This window comes from Bufo bufo, chromosome 4, assembly GCF_905171765.1.
Source record: "Bufo bufo chromosome 4, aBufBuf1.1, whole genome shotgun sequence".
Taxonomy (NCBI): Eukaryota; Metazoa; Chordata; class Amphibia; order Anura; family Bufonidae; genus Bufo; species Bufo bufo.
Window position 1 is genome coordinate 441033925 of NC_053392.1, and position 19908 is coordinate 441053832.

General features: G+C 42.4%; 1 protein-coding gene across 3 annotated transcripts in view; it reads right to left on the bottom strand.

Moving 5' to 3' along the window:
* The window catches only part of TIAM2 (TIAM Rac1 associated GEF 2), a 409027-nt gene that overhangs the window by 206250 nt on the left and 182869 nt on the right, over positions 1–19908 (bottom strand). The window lies entirely within an intron of this gene.

Below are 19908 nucleotides of genomic sequence, written 5' to 3' on the forward strand. Positions count from 1 at the left end.
CGCACGGCATCATAGCAACCAATGGCGCTGTGCGCTTCTGCACTAAGCAGGATGCCAGTCCGGTATCTCACGGTCCGTGTTCCATGGACATGTAAATGCAGCCTAAGGCCTCTTTCACACTGACGTGAGCGCCCAGTTGCCGTATTGCGGACCGCTTTCGCGGATCCGCAATACACGGGTGCCGTTCCGTGGGTATTCCGCATCACGGATGCGGACCCATTCACTTGAATGGGTCCGCAAATCCGGAGATGCGGAATGGTGCGGAACGGAACCCTACGGAAGCACTACGGAGTGCTTCTGTGGGGTTTCGTCCCATACTTCCGTTCCACAAAAAGATAAAACATGTCCTATCTTTTTGTGGAACGGCCAGATCGCGGACCCATTCAAGTGAATGGGTCCGCGATCCGCTGTGGCTGCTCCACGGACTGTGCTCGTGTATTGCGCCCGCATTTTGCGGGGCGCAATACGGCAATGGGCCGCCACACGCCAGTGTAAAAGAGGCCTTAGTCTGACTTTGCCTTGTGAGGTAGCACCAAATGAATGAAATAGTGCAAAGTTATAATATATTTGCAGCTACAGTAGTATAATGTGGTATACACTTATGTCTGTAAAAGTACACCAGGGGGTTGCCTGGTGTGGAGATGGGAATTTTTTGGTAATTTTTTTAAACGTTGCACATTATAAATGAGACTTGAGGTGTTCTAATATGAAATACTACCTACTTTTCACTACACTTCTAAAAGTGATGAGGCTCAACAAATGTGAAATCTGACCAAACGTTGCAAAAATATACACCAAATGTTGCATGTGGGCATCACTTGCAATTTTTTCAACACAAAACTGGCAGATTTGATAAATGACCCCCAAACAGTTCTGCATAATAGCTGTATATACAAAACTGTAGGAGATTTCTTAATTAAAATTGTGCAAAGTTGCTTGATTCTTTATTTTTGGTGCATTAAAGGGAACCTGTCACCGGGATTTTGTGTATAGAGCTGAGGACATGGGTTGCTAGATGGCCGCTAGCACATCTGCAATACCCAGTCCCCATAGCTCTCTGTGCTTTTATTGTGTAAAAAAAACAACTGTTTAATACATATGCGAATTAACCTGAGATGAGTCCTGTACGTGAGATGAGTCAGGGACAGGACTCATCTGAGGTTAATTTGCATATCTATGAAATCATTTTTTTACACAATAAAAGCACACAGAGCTATGGGGACTGGGTATTGCGGATGTGCTAGCGGCCATCTAGCAACCCATGTCCTCAGCTCTATACACAAAATCCCGGTGATAGGTTCCCTTTAAAGCAATATTTAAAAAAAAGTTGGTTTCAAAGATGAAGATAATTTTGTGGCAATTCAGTCAGAAGATGGGAAATAACGTCACTGTTTTCCATTCATGAACCATTCTGGCTGATAAAAGTCTACATTACATTTAAAATAATCCATTTAATAAGGTGACTAAATTCAGTTCTTATCTTGACTCAGTACTAAGAATTATAGAAAGGACATGTATTCTGTATAGAAACCTTCGGTGCTACTCAGGTCATAAAGGAAATGCATATCCTGTTTATAAGAAAGCAAGGAAGTCAGTGGTATTACAGATCCTTAAGTTGGATGTAGTTAGCATGAATAGCTCACTCCCCTTTTAGTACAGAGTAGGTGCTCTAGTCTTGACTGATCACCCAATCAGAGGACAAATGGCAAAAAATGGAAAAAAACGATATAACTGGCACTCAACTTATGTGTATCACATGGAAAAATCACAATTTATTAAAAATGTACTTCTAAAACTTAAACAATAAAAATACAAATACAAATACTATGTTAATAATATAGCATTGAATCACTATATATGACACTAATAGGTTCCAATGGAATCAGCTATGGGCTAATAAAAATGCATATCCACTAGTAGAAGGTGAAAGGGCAAGACATCTACATAGGCACAAATGGATCACAAGAGATCTTCCAAAGACCGTATATAGTCCCTTTGTTAATTATGCAGCAGAGGGAATCCAACGGCCATAATACAGAAATCCTCCTCTGGATTCTAAGGGTATCTGATTGTGGGCAACAATGTCCAGGTCTAAACCTGAGGAGGGAGATCTCTCCACAGAGAAAGCGCAGAAGACCTAGGTTAGTCCAATCCTGCCAGGAGTCAATTCGATAGACGTAGTGCAGATTTTATCAACAAAACTGTTTAGGCCAGGTATGTTGATGGTAGTTGGATAGAGGTGGTAAACTACGTGGTGTTAAATGGTGTTAAATGTCTTACCGGTGACGTCTCAGGGCCGGTAGCACTTGGTTCTGTACCACAAGCTACTACTCACCGCACCACGCGTCTCTCTGTTTCCCCGTCGGCGTCCTCGCTTACCACTGGTTATCACGTGGTTTCCGTCAGGGATCGCGAGAGCAGCCTTTCAGATTGCGTATTCGGGTTGTTGACTTACACAATCCTAGGAATGTAGGACTTTTTGGAGCGCTCCAATTTTTATGTGATCAGTCCATCCAAGGATATTGATGTATCCAGGTAATAAAAGTTCAGGGGTGAACTTTTATTACCTGGATACATCAATATCCTTGGATGGACTGATCACATAAAAATTGGAGCGCTCCAAAAAGTACTACATTCCTAGGATTGTGTAAGTCAACAACCCGAATACGCAAACTGAAAGGCTGCTCTCGCGATCCCTGACGGAAACCACGTGATAACCAGTGGTAAGCGAGGACGCCGACGGGGAAACAGTGAGACGGGTGGTGCGGTGATTAGTAGCTTGTGGTACAGAACCAAGTGCTACCGGCCCTGAGACGCCACCGGTAAGACATCTAACACCACGTTGTTTACCACCTCTAGCCAACTACCATCAACATATCTGGCCTAAACAGTTTTGTTGATAAAATCTGCACTACGTATATCGAATTGACTCCTGGCAGGATTGGACTAACCTAGGTCCTCTGTGCTTTCTCTGTGGAGAGATCTCCCTCCTCAGGTTCAGACCTGGACATTGTTGCCCACAATCAGATACCCTTAGAATCCAGAGGAGGATTTCTGTATTATAGCCGTTGGATTCCCTCTGCTGCATAATTAACAAAGGGACTATATACGGTCTTTGGAAGATCTCTTGTGATCCATTTGTGCCTATGTAGATGGCTTGCCATTTCACCTACTACTAGTGGATATGCATTTTTATTAGCCCATAGCTGATTCCATTGGAGCCTATTAGTGACATATATAGTGATTCAATGCTATATTATTAACATAGTATTTGTATTTGTATTTTTATTGTTTCAGTTTTAGAAGTACATTTTTAATAAATTGTGATCTTTCCATGTGATACACATAAGTTGAGTGCCAGTCTTATTACAGATCCTACAATATTTCACATAAACTACGGTATGGCATTATTAGACGGTAGACACAGAAATGCACTTATACCATGCAACAAAATTCCCACATAAACCTGACATATATTGGAATACTTTTATACGTCTGCAATTCTCATCTAATGGCAGTTATTACTACAGGTGTATACTATGCATAGTATAGTACTTAGGGCTCGTTCACACGACCGTGTGAAGCCCGTGCTGTGGACCGCAAATTTCGGTCCGCAATGCACGGGCACCGACCGTGGCCCAGCCGTATGGGGATTGGGGACCCATTCACTTGAATGGGTCTGTGTTCCCTCCGTTCCGCAAAAAGAAAAAGCATGTTTTATCTTTTTGCGGTACGGAGGCACGGAACGGAACCCCAGAAAGCACTCCGTAGGGCTTCCGTAGTGTTCCGTTCCGTGCTTCCGTTCCGCATCTCCGGATTTGCAGACCCATTGAAGTGACTGGGTCCACATCCCTGATGTGAAATGCACACGGAACGGTGCCCGTGTATTGCAGATCCGCAATACGGCAATACAAGCCCTTATTCTATGTGTATGTACGGTATGTTTTTTAATACGTGTTCTATTATGCGTGTTATGTTATATCCTGTAAAATAAACCATATTCCTCCCTTACATGGATGCTCTGCTTTCACTGCTTCTAGAAATCTGCTGTGCTATAAGGCATCGATAGAACGTTATGGTGCATAATGTGGTTCTCTAGGGCAGTGTTTCCCAACCAGTGTGCCTCCAGCTGTTGCAAAACTACAACTCCCAGCATGCCCGCACAGCCAAAGGCTGTCCAGGCATTCTGGGAGTTGTAGTTTTGCAACAGCTGGAGGCACACTGGTTGGGAAACACTGCTCTAGGGCACACCATATTGCAGACTGAGATTCAAGTCTAAATGAAGGCCCAGTCATTCCTAGTGGCTCCTGATTGGAGTTTATGAAAGAGGGATCCGGAACAAAGTTCATCAACATTTGATAGATTAAAAGTGTGCCTATTTGGCATTTTACTCAAATATCTTAGTAAATCCCTTCTGAGTTATCTCCAAGTTATATAAAAATATTGCATGACGGCCTCCTTATGTAAGTCAATATAGCATCAAACCTAACTTTCCACAGAAGCTTAAAAGGAACCTGTCATTTGAGCTAAGTAGATTGATAAAAAAAAATTGGGTGAAAAGATTTATCAAAACTTGCATTTTATTCATTGAAATCTCTGCTCTTACAATGTTTTGGAATCCAGAAGGTGGTCCTATTCAGTGAGATAGCTGTCAATCACTGTGAAGGATCGTCACTGAACTCCTAAGCATCAAAAGAGCAGTTATTGAAAAAAACAAAAATTATACTGGATATTTTTCCACAAAACTAGATAGGACTGCATGTACAACATGACAGATTCCCATTATAGGGGTTTTCCTGCTACTGAGTTTTATGGCATATCCATAAAACCATCTATAGAGATGACTATTTGGGCTGCACAATGACTCAGGGTGCTGGGGTCTCAGTTTTGAAACCGATCAAGGACAACATATCTGCATCAGGTTTGAATGTTCTCTATGGTTGCTTCTTCCAGGTACTCTAGTTCTCTCCCACATTCCAAAAAAAACACAATAATAGGTTATTTGGCTTGCTTTAAAAACTGACCATGATGGAATAAGCAACTAGATGGCAGTCACTGACTCCCCTGCTTCACAACTCTACACATAACAACAGGAATTTCCAAACTAAGCTTTGAGTCCCTTGGGTGAGAAACGCACATTACAAATGGTTGTCATTGGGTTCAATGCTGTATCACTGGTTTTTATCTAATGGGGCCCCACTGTGGGATTCAAAGAAAGGAACGTTGTACCATTAAAATCCATGAATACTGAAATGAAGTCAGATTTTGAGTGATGACAAAAACTTTCCTGTTTCTGTGTGTGGTTTTAATCCACTCTGAGCAGTGAGCATACTTTCCAAAAATAGGTACAAACAGAACTTTTCCTGCGGGTATACAGCCTCCACGACTGAAACCGAACAGTTATATGCTATGTCAGAAAAGACTTATGCTAGACTTCATATTACCCGGTTTGTATTCCTTTTAGGTTGGAATATTAATCTCAGTTTCTTAAGGTGCTACTAATTACTATCAAGCTTTCTTATTAAAAAGGGCAATGTATATTAATATTACTTATAAAATTCTTGTACATTGATTTTAAGAAAACCGAATTTACTGTTGTGATAACAACCTCTGTAGAACTCCATGTTCTCACCTAAGGCTAAGACAAAAATAGCTAGCTAGAGGTGACATCCATCAACACTGAATTATTAAGTGCACACACAAATGTGTAAATAAATGGGTTTGGGTGGCATGTACTGTATATCCTTGTACTAGTAAAAACAGTTCACAAGTAGCCAGATTAATAACAAGGCAGTAAAACAACGTATCAGGGGTATAAGTGTCTTGATAGATCAAAAAGTATAATAGAATTTGGCAAGACCACTGTAAACTAGTTGCTGTCAATCTCCTTCTTTACAGGAGATGTTCTGGGGATGCCTCTGTATACTGCATAAATACTAAGGAAAGCAGAAATGTGCTTGACAAATCTAGCTGATTGGTGAGACCCTGTTTACATTAGATGTATAATAGACCAATAAATAGCTTGAGCAAAACCAAAGCAGTAGTTGCTACATAAAAAACCCTGTAACAGTGCTCTTACTATGTTCATCTGTTATACTGGTTTCATCTTATGTGGCAGAATAGCTTTTGGGCTTGGCACCTCAGGCACCAGGGCTGAAGTGTGGCTGCTACCAGTATGTTCTCTAAAGATATGCCCTGAACACATGGCTCACTGAGCCCACATGAACAAGAGCTGCTCGTGCAGTGATTTCTGCTTCGGCTGTTTTGGGCAGTCCTGATCCAGAGACACTTTTTGATGATCCCCATATTTCGGTTTGGTTAAAAAATAAAAAAGCTTTCAATATCCTATTTGGGAATTTGAAGTCAACTGTGAGTAGTTCACAGTTGACTTCAAATTGCCTATACTTCTGGATTCGGCCTGGTCTTGTTTGAAAGCTGGTATTCCAAGATTTCATTCAAGACCAAAATCACAGCACACTCCACAATTCACTAAATCGGGAGATATTGCTGTTAGAAATCGAGTCAGGAATGAAAGCCGTGAAACCAGCTGTTACTTCAGCTGAATTCACTGCCAACCTTATTTCCAAAAGCTATATCTTCTGATATAGTGGAGATTATGCTTTCAAACAAGACTAGGCCCATATTTCTAGATGCTACCAATCCAGAGATATGAGCAGCTAAAGATGCCCCTCTTCAGTCTGGAGGACAATGGGTGGCAGTTGGGGAGCTGACAGCCTGCAGGAAAAAAGATAAAATTTATATATATATATATATATACAGTACAGACCAAAAGTTTCGACACACCTTCTCATTCAAAGAGTTTTCTTTATTTTCATGACTATGAAGGCATCAAAACTATGAATTAACACATGTGGAATTATATACATAACAAACAAGTGTGAAACAACTGAAAATATGTCATATTTTAGGTTCTTCAAAGTAGCCACCTTTTGCTTTGATTACTGTTTTGCACACTCTTGGCATTCTCTTGATGAGCTTCAAGAGGTAGTCGCCTGAAATGGTCTTCCAACAGTCTTGAAGGAGTTCCCAGAGATGCTTAGCACTTGTTGGCCCTTTTGCCTTCACTCTGCGGTCCAGCTCACCCAAAACCATCTCGATTGGGTTCAGGTCCGGTGACTGTGGAGGCCAGGTCATCTGGCACAGCACCCTATCACTCTCCTTCATGGTCAAATAGCCCTTACTTTCAAAGTTTTCCCAATTTTTCGGCTGATTGACTGACCTTCATTTCTTAAAGTAATGATGACCACTCGTTTTTCTTTACTTAGCTGCTTTTTTCTTGCCATAATACAAATTCTAACAGTCTATTCAGTAGGACTATCAGCTGTGTATCCACATGACTTCTCCTCAACGCAACTGATGGTCCCAACCCCATTTATAAGGCAAGAAATCCCACTTATTAAACCTGACAGGGCACACCTGTGAAGTGAAAACCATTTCAGGGGACTACCTCTTGAAGCTCATCAAGAGAATGCCAAGAGTGTGCAAAGCAGTAATCAAAGCAAAAGGTGGCTACTTTGAAGAACCTAGAATATGACATATTTTCAGTTGTTTCACACTTGTTTGTTATGTATATAATTCCACATGTGTTAATTCATAGTTTTGATGCCTTCATAGTCATGAAAATAAAGAAAACTCTTTGAATGAGAAGGTGTGTCCAAACTTTTGGTCTGTACTGTATATATATATATATATATATAAAATTGGCATTATTATTACTGTACTGACCCACATATTAAGTTAATTATACCAAACAGTGAACGCCGTAAATAAATTACACAAAGCAATGTTAAAATTGCTGTTTTTATCTTAAAGTTATTCAATACACTATATGTACCCCAAAACCTCATCCCCCGCAAAATCAAGAAAACTATTTAGAAGAATATAGTATAGATATTTATGTAAAAATATGAAAAAGTAATGACTGCTGGAACTCAGAGGGAGAAAATGTTACTGGTCCTGGTCCAGACTAAAATCTGTTACGTCACTGAGGAGTTAAAAATGCAATTGTGTCTCCTGTGTTTACGTCACACATATATTAAAAATCCACAATAAAAGAAATAATCATTTTTGGGAGTTTTTTCCCAATTTTATTGTGACTTTTAGGAAGTTAAATTCATTTCCTGTGATGATGCAGAGCCACTAAACAGTAGCTGCTATGGTGCCCCATTAATATTACGTCTAATTATTATGGTCCCAGAGGTACGATACCCTGTGATCAGCTTACTTTTAAAATAGCTTACAAGCAAAATGGGATTGTCCAATTGTAACATGTAGTATGTTAAAATCACTTTTCACTTTATTTTCAGTATTATGTTTAGTTTTTTTAAGTATCCCTTATTTAACAACTGATCCTCAAATGCTGCAAAATGCTGCAAAGTAAAGATGCCTTTAAAAAATGGAAATGTTCATAGAACTGTACCCATAAGTGCAACATTTGTGTGACAAAATGCAGTGAGTGAAGAAAAAAGAAATCTAAATAAAAAAATGTGTTACCACTCTTTGCCTTCAAAACAGCATCAATTCAGCTGTAAGAGAAAGCAGTTTTGTTCGCAAAGGGCTGAAAAGCGGTACAATAATGAGTGTCTGCAGGAAGTGGAGGTTTCTTGTAGCTTTGGGGCTGCATTTCAGGTGTTGGGGAATTGGTCAGGATTAAAAATGGCCTCAATGCTCAGAAATACTTATTAGGCTACTTTCACACTAGCGTTCGGGTGTCCGCTCGTGCGCACCGTTTGAAGGGGCTCACGAGCGGCCCCGAACGCATCCGTCTGGCCCCAATGCATTCTCAGTGGAGGCGGATCCACTGAGAATGCATCCGCCTGCCAGCGTTCAGCCTCCGCTCCGCTCAGTGAGCGGACACCTGAACGCTGCTTGCAGCGTTCGGGTGTCCGCCTGGCCGTGCGGAGGCGAGCGGATCCGTCCAGACTTATAATGGAAGTCAATGGGGACGGATCCGCTTGAAGATGACACAATATGGCTCAATCTTCAAGCGGATCCGTTCCCCATTGACTTTCAATGTAAAGTCTGAACGGATCCACTCAGACAACTTTCACATTATCGGAGTGGATCCGTCTGATCCGCTCCGAACGCTAGTGTGAAAGTAGCCTTAATCGTGCAATACCATCAGAGAGGCACCTGATTGTCTGCAAATGTATTCTGCAGCAGGACAACAATCCCAAAAATACATCCATTGTCAATAAAAACCATCTTCTGCATAAAGGAGAACAAGGAGTTCCGGAAGTGATGATATAGTGTCACTACCTGAGCTTTGGGACGTTCTCACAGCTCTGTTTCTCCACCCCTGTGATGATGTCACTACTAGAGCTGGGAGGAGTTCTCACTGCTCTGTTTACTTTTGGTTTCCTTCCTCCCAGCTGTTCCTCATGCGTTTGATTTCCCTCTCTTTATATCACCCCTCCTCCTATTGTAGGGCGTGGATTATAGTTCTCATTTCAGTTGTAGCTCTTGCTTTAGTATCTTCACTTGTAGCTATCAGTTCACTGGACCTGTGTTCTGCTGCAGCAAGCACTCCGGATATTGCCAGCTGTCCTTGGATCCGTCTTCTCTGCGGCTGCAACACCTTCAGCTAAGTGTACAGACATTGTTGTGTACCAGATTATTTTCTGACTGGATCTGAGGTGGCCACGGTTCCCTCCATATACTGAGTAGGGCACCGGTGGCCGTGCCCCTTCCACTATTGTAGGGGTTACAGTGGTCATCAGTCTTAGGTACGTGGGCATGCCTCGTTCCGCCATTTGGATCCGGGCATGTGCTTAGCAGCATAGGGAGAGCTTTGAGGGTCTGACAGGGGTCACCCTTTATCCTCCCTAGTTTGGGTCCGGTCAGTAGCTCTTTTACTGTGTATACTATTGTTGCTCACATACAGCCGTGACATATAGCCTCCAAAGAGTCCTGATCTCAACATCATCAACTCTGCCTGGGATTACATGAAGAAACATAAGGATTTAAGCAAGTACATATCCACACATCATCTGAGGTTAGTTCTCCAAGATAACTGGAACAACCTCCTTGTCGAGTTCTTTCAAAAACTGTGTGTGGAAGTATACCGAGAAGAATTGATGCTGTTTTGAAGACAAAAAATGGTCATACCAAATATTAATTTAATCTAGATTTTTCTTTTGTTCATTCACTTTGCATTTTGTTAATTGATAAAAATAAACTATTAAAGGGGTTCTCCTCAAGAGAAGTCATCAATATCAGATCAGTCTTACTCCTGGCACCTCTGCTGATCAACAACATAAAGGGCCTGCAGAGCACCGTAAGCGCTTACGCCTCTTCGTAGGCCATGTGATGTCACATTCATTGGTCACATGGCTTAGGCGCAGCTTAGTTCCATTCAAGTGAATGCGGCTTAGATGAAAAACAAAGAACAGCTGCTATCCAATGGATGGCGCTGCACTTGGTATTCTGTGAGGGTGCACACCACGAGTCACGCTAATCGTCTGGTGTGTCGGGAGCTGCCCCCAGCTCTGAGCCTGATCTCATGCTGGCAACCGTTCCACTTCTACTTTTGAAAGCAGCATTTTCCACACCTGCCTAAACCTCTTTCACAGTTTATATATATTTATATACATTTATCTTTTACAACATATCTAAAAATCTTAACTTTTTAAAAGAACATTCTCAAAGAGTCTTAAGATATCACTTTAAAATGTGCTTCACATCTGCCTTCTGGTTGTTATTAAAACCTGGGTGGCTACATACCAGATGGCGAATGGCAAGAAGCTGGTACGGGTGAATGCAAAAGTAATAGGCAAGGAAATAACACTTCAGCATATATTTAGTGGAAGTGTGCTGCTCCATTACACACCTTCTGCCTCAAGAACACACCTTGAAGAAGCTCTGGATCATTCATATGAAATGCAAGGTGGGACTTTAAATGTCTGGCTGAGACATGTTTATTCTGAGGTTTAATGATCACAGGTAGATTGATGTGGATTACGGTACATTTTTTTCCACTTAATGGTTATAATCTTTTTAAACCCTTCATGGCCAGACACTATTTACCAGTTTTGGTACCTCATGGCAATAAATTTTTCATTTTATAGGTTATCCAAGTTTTGATCTGGATCATTAATTCATTACCTACAAGGCGCTGTCTCCATGCTTCTGTAAATATAAACAGGATTTATTTGACATTTTTTAAGTGACCTATTTATACCAAAGTACACGTTTTGAAGTACTCATTTTGGTTCTCCCTGTTGTGAATTGTGACTACTTTAACATCTGTGTTTTCCTTTCCGGTTTTGAGATCCAGCAGAGGATCTTAATACTGGAGGAAAACGCTTCAGTTTTGTCCCCATTCATTGTCAATGGGGACAAAACTGAACAAACTGGAACAGAGTGCACCAGAATTACGTCTGTTGCGTTCCCATGCCAGACACAAAACCGCTTCAAGTAGCGTTTTTGTGTGCGGCATGGGAAACTGAACACCAAATTCCATGTAAGTCAATGGTGCCAGATCAGTTTTTTTTCGGACACAAAAAAAAGGATCCGGTGCCCATAGACTTAAAATGTTTTTTGATGCCAGATCTGGTATGTTCATTTTAGATATAATACAACCGAATCCATTCTGGACGGATGCAGCCGGTTGTATTATTCAAACGGATGCACTTTCCTGTGGTTTTGATATCCTCTGCCGGTTCTCAAAACCCATAATGAACCCTCCCTTCATGAGTACACTAATGAACAGCCTCTAGCTGATCCAGTATTTAGACCCATAAGTATCTATACAAAAGGGAACTTCCTTCTTAACCTCTAAGTATTGCGTTTAGTGAACCTTCCCCCTATAAATACGTGCTTCAACAAACACACTCTAATGTGACTTTGGTTAACTTGACCTACAATATATCTTACGCACTTGTTACAAGAGTACTCCCAGGCCTTTTATTCTGAGCTGAGACAACCCATCAGTTAAGTTTCAGTTTCATGTGTTATGTTTATGTTATGTTTTGGATCGACTATACAGATACTCACTGTTAGCCAAATCAAATGTTGCTACATACATGATCAAGATATGGTTTGGCATCCAGACTCACATTGTGCCTTGCAGGATTGGTTTTTTTGAGAAAATAGTCAAACTATTTAACACATGCTTTACTGCTCTCCTTCACTGCATTTAGATTCATGCTTGTCTCAACAAAACGGTGATATGACTATTGTATTGAGCCTTTGGCACTTCATGTATCTCATGTACTTTATTACTCTGTGTAGATCTTTTCATGTCTGTTACCTATTAAAAAATCTTCAGAAATAAAGAATTTACAAAAAAAAAAAAAAAAAACATAATGAAAATGCAGATGTGAAAGTAGCCTTACACGTATAATATGAATAAGGTAGTGTTCTTAGGTTAATGGTTCAAAATAAATGTTGTGGAGTCGCACTCACCAGAACTTGTGGTCATCCGGAATGCAGCAGCCTGCCTGGAGTCCTAGATCCATCAGGGCCCCTGAACATACAGTCCAATGAATAAGGATGGAGGCAGCATGTCCGGTACAAAAAAGTGAGGTGCCAACCTACGTAAGTTGGTAAAGACAGAGGTTGGGGGGCCCCGTGGGGATGGGCAGAGGTATCTGGCGCCAAGGAAGTTAGGATGCTATCCTTGCCTTGGCTGTTGCAACTGCGGCAACATGGTGAAGGGAGATACCTTTGCCCGTCCCTACAGTGGCAAAACCTACAAGAGCAAAGATTTTTTTACATCCAGATCACGGGATGTAGTGTATTTGATCACGTGTCCGTGTGGCCTCATCCACATAGATGAGACCACAATGGAAGCCCGTGAACGGATTAACTCTCACAAGAGTAACATCAGGAGGGCCCAAGTTGACAAGCCTGTGGCTAAACATTTCTTGGAACGTGGACACTCGGTCAACCAGCTTAGGTTCCGAATCATAGATTCAGTTGGCAAATTGAGGCGGGGGGGCGATAAAGATCGGATCCTATGCAAAAAGGAGCTAAAGTGGATCTTTGAAATGAGGGCACTCCAACCCTTTGGGATGAACCTGGATTTCTATGTGGGGAATGTGTAGGTGACCCTAGTGACCTCTATAGGAATCTGTTATCTGTATAGTGTTTTTAATTGATACTTGTTTTTTCACCTATTTTCACATGCACCATCTTTATTCCAGCCAATACTGCTACATGGTGCACTTGATCGAAACGCTGATCCCCTTCCGTTCAGATCCCTGGTGTACATGTATGGGATCCCTACATGTGCGGCAGAGACATGGGCGGACGTCTTTCTGTGCGTCCCTAGCAACGATGAGCTGATTTGATGGGGATTGGGAGGAGTCTTGACGTCACCATGGTCGCATGGGCGTGTTTGCTGGCGACCGGGTGACCGGTGACTGATATGTGTTTGCATTGCTCCGCCTCCCCTGGTATGCGCCCTAATCGCTGGAGGACGCATCTGAAACGTCCAACTTAGGGTATGACATTGATCTATAGTGTACCTTATTGGAGCACTGTCCCCCCTCTGCTAGGAACTCTGACGCATAGACATGGGATTCCTGCATTGACGGCAGAGATGTGGGCGGGTGGCTCTGTGTGCGTCCCTAGCAGCGATGCGCTGACTGGGGGAGGAGGGGGAGGAGTTCCGACGTCACAATGATCGCTTGGGCGGATTTCGCTTGCGATCATGTGACTCGCGACGGATATGTGATTACATGGCCCCGCCTCCCCAGACATGCGCACTGACTGCCGGAGGATGCTCTAGAAACTTGCATCATGTAGGTATGTGGATAGCTGGATCGAAGTGGGCGAACACTATGACACTGCTAATGTGTATGCATACACCTAAGGTATAATGAGCAATTTACTGAATGGGTAATTGGTTACAGCAATGTGAGTGGGTGTGGTTTAGGGTTTTTAAACAGGATCTTTTGGAGTACACATGGTGTTTGATAAAGGCTATGTGATAGCCGAAACGTAACTACCTTTTGCACGTTTTGTTCACTTAAGCGGCTCCCAACTTAGGTTAATGGTTGACACTAGGGCTATGGGTAGCAACATTTCACTAATATTTCTATGATTTATTCTTCAATATTAAATATTATTCTAGGTGATCATACATATTACAATACTGGCCAACATTTACTAATGCAAGTGCACCTAGACATTGACATAAAGTGCACCAAAATTTTGTGTAATTTGGCGCAACTTGACACATCTCATTTTAGAACAATCTACCATTAAAAAAAATGGGACACATCTTGGCTTGAAAGCGGATGTGGCTTAAATGGCAAAATTCTATAGAAAATTCCAACACAATTCTGGTGTAAAATTGTGCTGCAAAGTCAACTAATACTGTAGATTGTATTTTTAAGTTAAATCAAAATGTCTAGTCCTGCACCAAAATTATTATTCGGCATGAGCCACTGTGATAAATGTGGTCTATGTCTAGACAGTCTGTCTAAGGCTTCTTTCACACTAGCGTTTTAAATTCCGCTATTGAATTCCGTCATAGGATCTCAAATGCAGAAGAAAACACTTGAGTTTTGTCCCCATTCATTGTCAATGGGGACAAAACTGAACGAAACGGACTGCACCAAAATGCATTCTGTTCCGTTCCGTCCCCATTGTGGACAGAAAAATGCTGCAAGCAGCATTTTTCTATCCGCAATGTTGTGCGGAGCAAGACGGATCCGTCCTGACACACAATGTAAGTCAATGGGGACAGATCCGTTTTCTCTGACACAATAGACCATTTCAATGGTGTTCATGACGGATCCGTCATGGCTATAGAAGACATAATACAACCAGATCCGTTCATGATGGATACATGCGGTTGTATTATTGTAATGGAAGCGTTTTTGCAGATCCATGACAAAGCTACAAAAACTGCTAATGTGAAAGTAGCCAAAATTTATGCTATCTATGGGATTAGGAAATCCGCCCAATATTTGGGCCCAGCAGCCGCAACAGATGGTTCTACCTTCTTACTCCTCCTCGGTCAGCCATGCAACAGCTAATTTTGCAGGACACATATATGTTCTTGCAGAGTTATTTATAAAGGTATCATACCTGCAAGGCTCTTATTTTGTTTCTCTTAAAGGGGATGTCCGGGATGAAACTTCCTTCTACCATTGTTCCATCCACTGACCGATCTTCTAACTTCCTATCAATGGAAGATGGAAGACGCAGTGGGTGGGGTTCACTGTTGAAGAAGAGGTGTAGTAGGCATTTACAGTTTGGTGAGCAGACAGCACATGGCACCATGGGAAGTGTTGTTTGCACAGCTCTGAAACGCCCTCAACTCAGCGGTGCCCCACAGATGCTCAATAGGCTTTAGGTCTGGAGACAGGCCAGTCCAGCACCTTTACCCTCAGTTTATTTTGCAAGGCCATGGTCGTCTTGGAGGTGTTTGGGGTCATTATCATGTTGGAACACTGCCCTGCGGCACAGTTTCCGAAGGGAGGGGATCATGCTCTGCTTCAGTATGTCACAGTAGATGTTGCCCTTCACAGTTCTCTCAACGAACTCTAGTTCCCCACAGCCGGCAGCATTCATTCAGCCCCAAACCATGACACTCCCACCACCATGCTTGAAACACCTGTCTTTGTACTCCTCACCTGGTTGACGCCCCACACGCTTGACACCATCTCAACCAAATAAGTTCATCTTGGTCTCATGAGACCACAGGACATGGTTCCAGTAATCCATGTCCTTAGTCTGCTTGTCTTCAGCAAACTGTTTGCAGGCTTTCTTGTGCATCATCTTTAGAAGAAACTTTAGAAGATGCAATGTGTGGTGTATGGTCTGAGCACTGACAGGCTCACCCCCCACCCCCACCCCTATAACCCCTGCAGCAATGCTGGCAGCACTCATATGTCTATTTTGATAAAGACAACCTCTGGATATGATGCTGAGCATGTGCACTCAACTTCTTTGGTCAACCATGGGGAGGCCTGTTCTGAGTGGAACCTGTCGTGTTAAACTGCTGTATGGTCTTGGCCACCATGCTGCAGCTTAGTTTCAGGTTGTTGGCAATCTTCTTATAGCCTGGGCCATCTTTATATAGAGCAACAATTCTTTTTTTCAGATCCTCAGAGAGTTCTTTGCCATGAGGTGTCATGTAGAACTTCCAGTGACCAGTATGACAGAGTATGAGAGTGATAACACCAAATCTAACACACCTGCTCCCCATTCACACCTGAGATCTTGTAACACTAACGAGTCACATGACACCAGCGAGGGAAAATGGCTAATTGGGACACACCAAATTTACACTGTTATGCAAGCTGTACACTGACTACTTTATATTGCATCAAAGTGTCATATCTTCAGTGTTGTCCCATGAAAAGATAGAATAAAATATTTACAAAAATGTGAGGGGTGTACTCACTTTTGTGAGATACTGTACATTTACACATATGCAAGTTTCCCAAAATCAACATCAAGATATCAAGAAGTAAAACACTGGGTGAACATGAAGTAACACAAAAGTCACATGTAAGCTGCACAACTATTAAAATGTCCCTTTAAAACCACTTGCTCTGCTAGCTGGGCATCAACCATAGACAATGAACTTGAGACTGTGGGCTATCTCAGCTGATCCCCACATCTTTATGGTATATGTATAATGGAAACTCTGTGGTCATAAAAGAGGTGTTTCCAATAATGCTGTATTAGGGAATTACAATATTTATATTACCCTTAAAGGGAACCTGTCATCATCAAAATGCAATGCAAGCTACAGACAGTATATCAAAGGGATTCTGTCAGCCAGATTTTCGATACAGAGCTGTTCATATCATCATATCAGTCTGCTTTATCTAAATAAAAATATACTAGTATCACCCCCACCTGTCCTTTCATTTTTGATAAAAATCGCTTTTATTTATATGCTAATTATCTTCATAAGGTGCCCAAGGGGCTGTCCTTCTGGCCATTGGGGCCCAGCCGCGCCCCTTATCTTGGAGCCCGGCGCTGCCCTGCTGTTAATTATTCACTCCTCTCCTCTGCTTTTTTTCCCCCAGTGCACCGTAATCTCGCACATGCGCCCTTGATCTCCACGTCCCGGCCCGTGCTGTGTCCTGGCAGCAGCCTCATCCAGGGGAATCACGCATGTACCAGCTGTCTGCACACTTCAGCTGAAAGGAATAGCAGAGTGCGCAGACAGCTGGCGCATGCGCGATTCCCCTGGATGAGGCAGCTGCCAGGACACCGCACAGGCCCAGATGTGTGTAACATAGGCGCATGCACGAGATTACGGTGCACTCTGCAAAACACGGATACAGGTCATGTGCGTTCTGCATTTTGCGGACCGCACAAGTCCAGCCCTACGATAGAAATGCCTATTCTTGTCCGCAGCCCATCAATATCAGATTAGCGTGCTTTGACTCCCACAAACCCCTGCCAATCATCTGTCCTGCAGTAGCTCCATCCATTGTGTAGTAGACAGAGCCGATAACTACAGCGGTGCTCACATTCACTTCAATGGGAGCAGTTCGATACTATGTCCACTACACAATGGATGGTAATGTGTAGAGCTGACACTGGAGCTACAACAAAACAGCTGATCATGGGGGTATGGGGCCCCCGCCAATCAGATAATAATGATCTATCCTGAGGAAAGGCCATCAATATCAAAATTCTGGTCAACCCCTTTAAAGGCAGTCTTTCACCTATACTGACCGTTATAGAACACTAACACCATTATCAGCATTATAGTCCCCATATGTGAATGCTACTTACTGTTTAGCTGTCTGTCGCTTATTTTCTTAAAAAAACACTTTTATTCAATATGCAAATTAGGCCTGAAGGTGCCCAGGGACGGCGTTCAAGCGGCCAGTGCCCAGGACCCTCGTCGCTTTTCATATGAAACCCCTCCCCTTTCACCCCTCTGGCCATCCCTAGGTTTTTCAGAAATTCAGCGCCAGCGCCGTTCACAAGATTCGCCACGCCTGCGCACTTCATTCCCCATTATGGGCAGAGGCACAAGAGCGTTTAATGCGCATGTGCCGGAATGGGGAATGAAGTGCGCAGGCGCGGCAAATCTTGTGAACGGCGCTGGCGCTGGATTTATGAAGAACCTAGGGCGGGCCAGAGGGGTGAAAGGGGAGGGGTTTCATATGAATAGCGACGAGGGACCTGGGCACCGTCCGCTTGAACGCCGCCCCTGGGCACCTTCAGACCTAATTTGCATATTGAATAAAAGTGTTTTTTGAAGAAAATAAGCGACGGCCAGCTAAACAGTAAGTAGCATTCACATATGGGGACTATAATGCTGATAATGGTGTTAGTGTTCTATAACGGTCAGTATAGGTGAAAGACTCCCTTTAAGTATTTGATAATATTTGATTCACATGCACAATGCTAAAGTGTCTACCTTTTCTGTTTAGCCCACATTCACTTACTGCAAGCTCTAGCAGACAAGGGCAAAAATCTAAGGTTACTGATGTAAACTCTCAACGTACAGTTACCATTCCTCTCTCACGGTCCTAGCACATTTAAAGTATTTTTAGCTCAACTTAGACATTGTACATTTGGTGTGGTTCACACCTTGGGATTAGAGGATTGTATAAACACCAGTAATGTGCTAATGATATGTAAATCATGCAAACTACCTGCAGTCATCTTTGTCCAGGAAGGGCTATTCCTTCTGAAAAGTCATACAAATAATGTAACGCTAACACTATGTATTAAGCATTTAATCAATATAACAGGAGCAGGATATCACATACAGAGACACGGAAGCTTATGCCATCTTCGTTTTTTTACTGTTCCAATGCTATAGCCCTCTCCACTTTGCTTCCTCTATCTGTATCCTCAATTTTCCAGAATGTGCTGGACACGTATATAAACAAGTCAGGCATGCTAGCTGTTCTGAGGGGTGGTTCGTGGATGTAAAAATTGCATAGAGGGCTAGGCCTTTTGAATGGTTTTTATAAGCCCCCTGCACCATCCCTTCAGACAAAAGAAGCCTCAGGCAGAATGGTCACGCTGGGGACAGCCTGAAGATTTACTCACAGTATAGTGCCCGATATCTTTGACACATAAAGTCATGTACATCATAAATGTAGTATGCATGTTAACCAGATTACTTATTTCCTATGACTTTTAATATATTCAAATATATTCTCCAGCAATATATGCAGATTGTAGTCACTCACATTATTATGGACAATTTCATGGGATACCAAATGATCGATGGCTATGTATTTACACTGCAGGAGAAAACTAGAGGAAGCCCATATTGACATGGGGAGAACATACAAATTCCAGAATCTACTGCAGACCTGCTACTAACCAGTGACCTGCTGGGCCACCAATCTACAGTAGTTGCAAACCGCATTGTTCTTAAGAAGGAACCGACAGCATGGTAGCAGCAATGTTCTCCAGTTTCTATGTCCTACATTCAGTTTAATTTTATCAACATTCTTCACTGATCCTGTGTTTTGTACCTGAAGTTTAAAACTGACATCAGAACATGAGAAGCAGATGGTATGGTTACCTAGGCAGCCATACAATGTCAGAAGCCTCTCCCGCAAATGACCTTTGTATAGCCTGAGGGGGTAGTGAAGAACACAAGGACTCTCTTTTTGGTGATCTTGGAATCTTTGGTGAACTGGTTGCTGCTAATGCATTGCCTAAAACAATATTGAAAAGACTGTGGTTGTGAGGCAGCGCCTCCCTAGCAACCAGTCTGTCAAAAAATGAGAGAAGCAGCTTGTCGAAAGTGAAGAGGTCCTGTATTATTCTCCATCTCCGTACAGCGGCATCAGGTTTTTCTAAACATAAATGTAGGTGCAGAAACGCTCTAACTACAGTCGTCTCTTTCATGAAGCCTATGGGAGCGTACAGTTTTTAGCCCAGCTTTGACAGATTCAAGCATTATCAATGGGGTTCTTAATCATATGTAATGCTGTC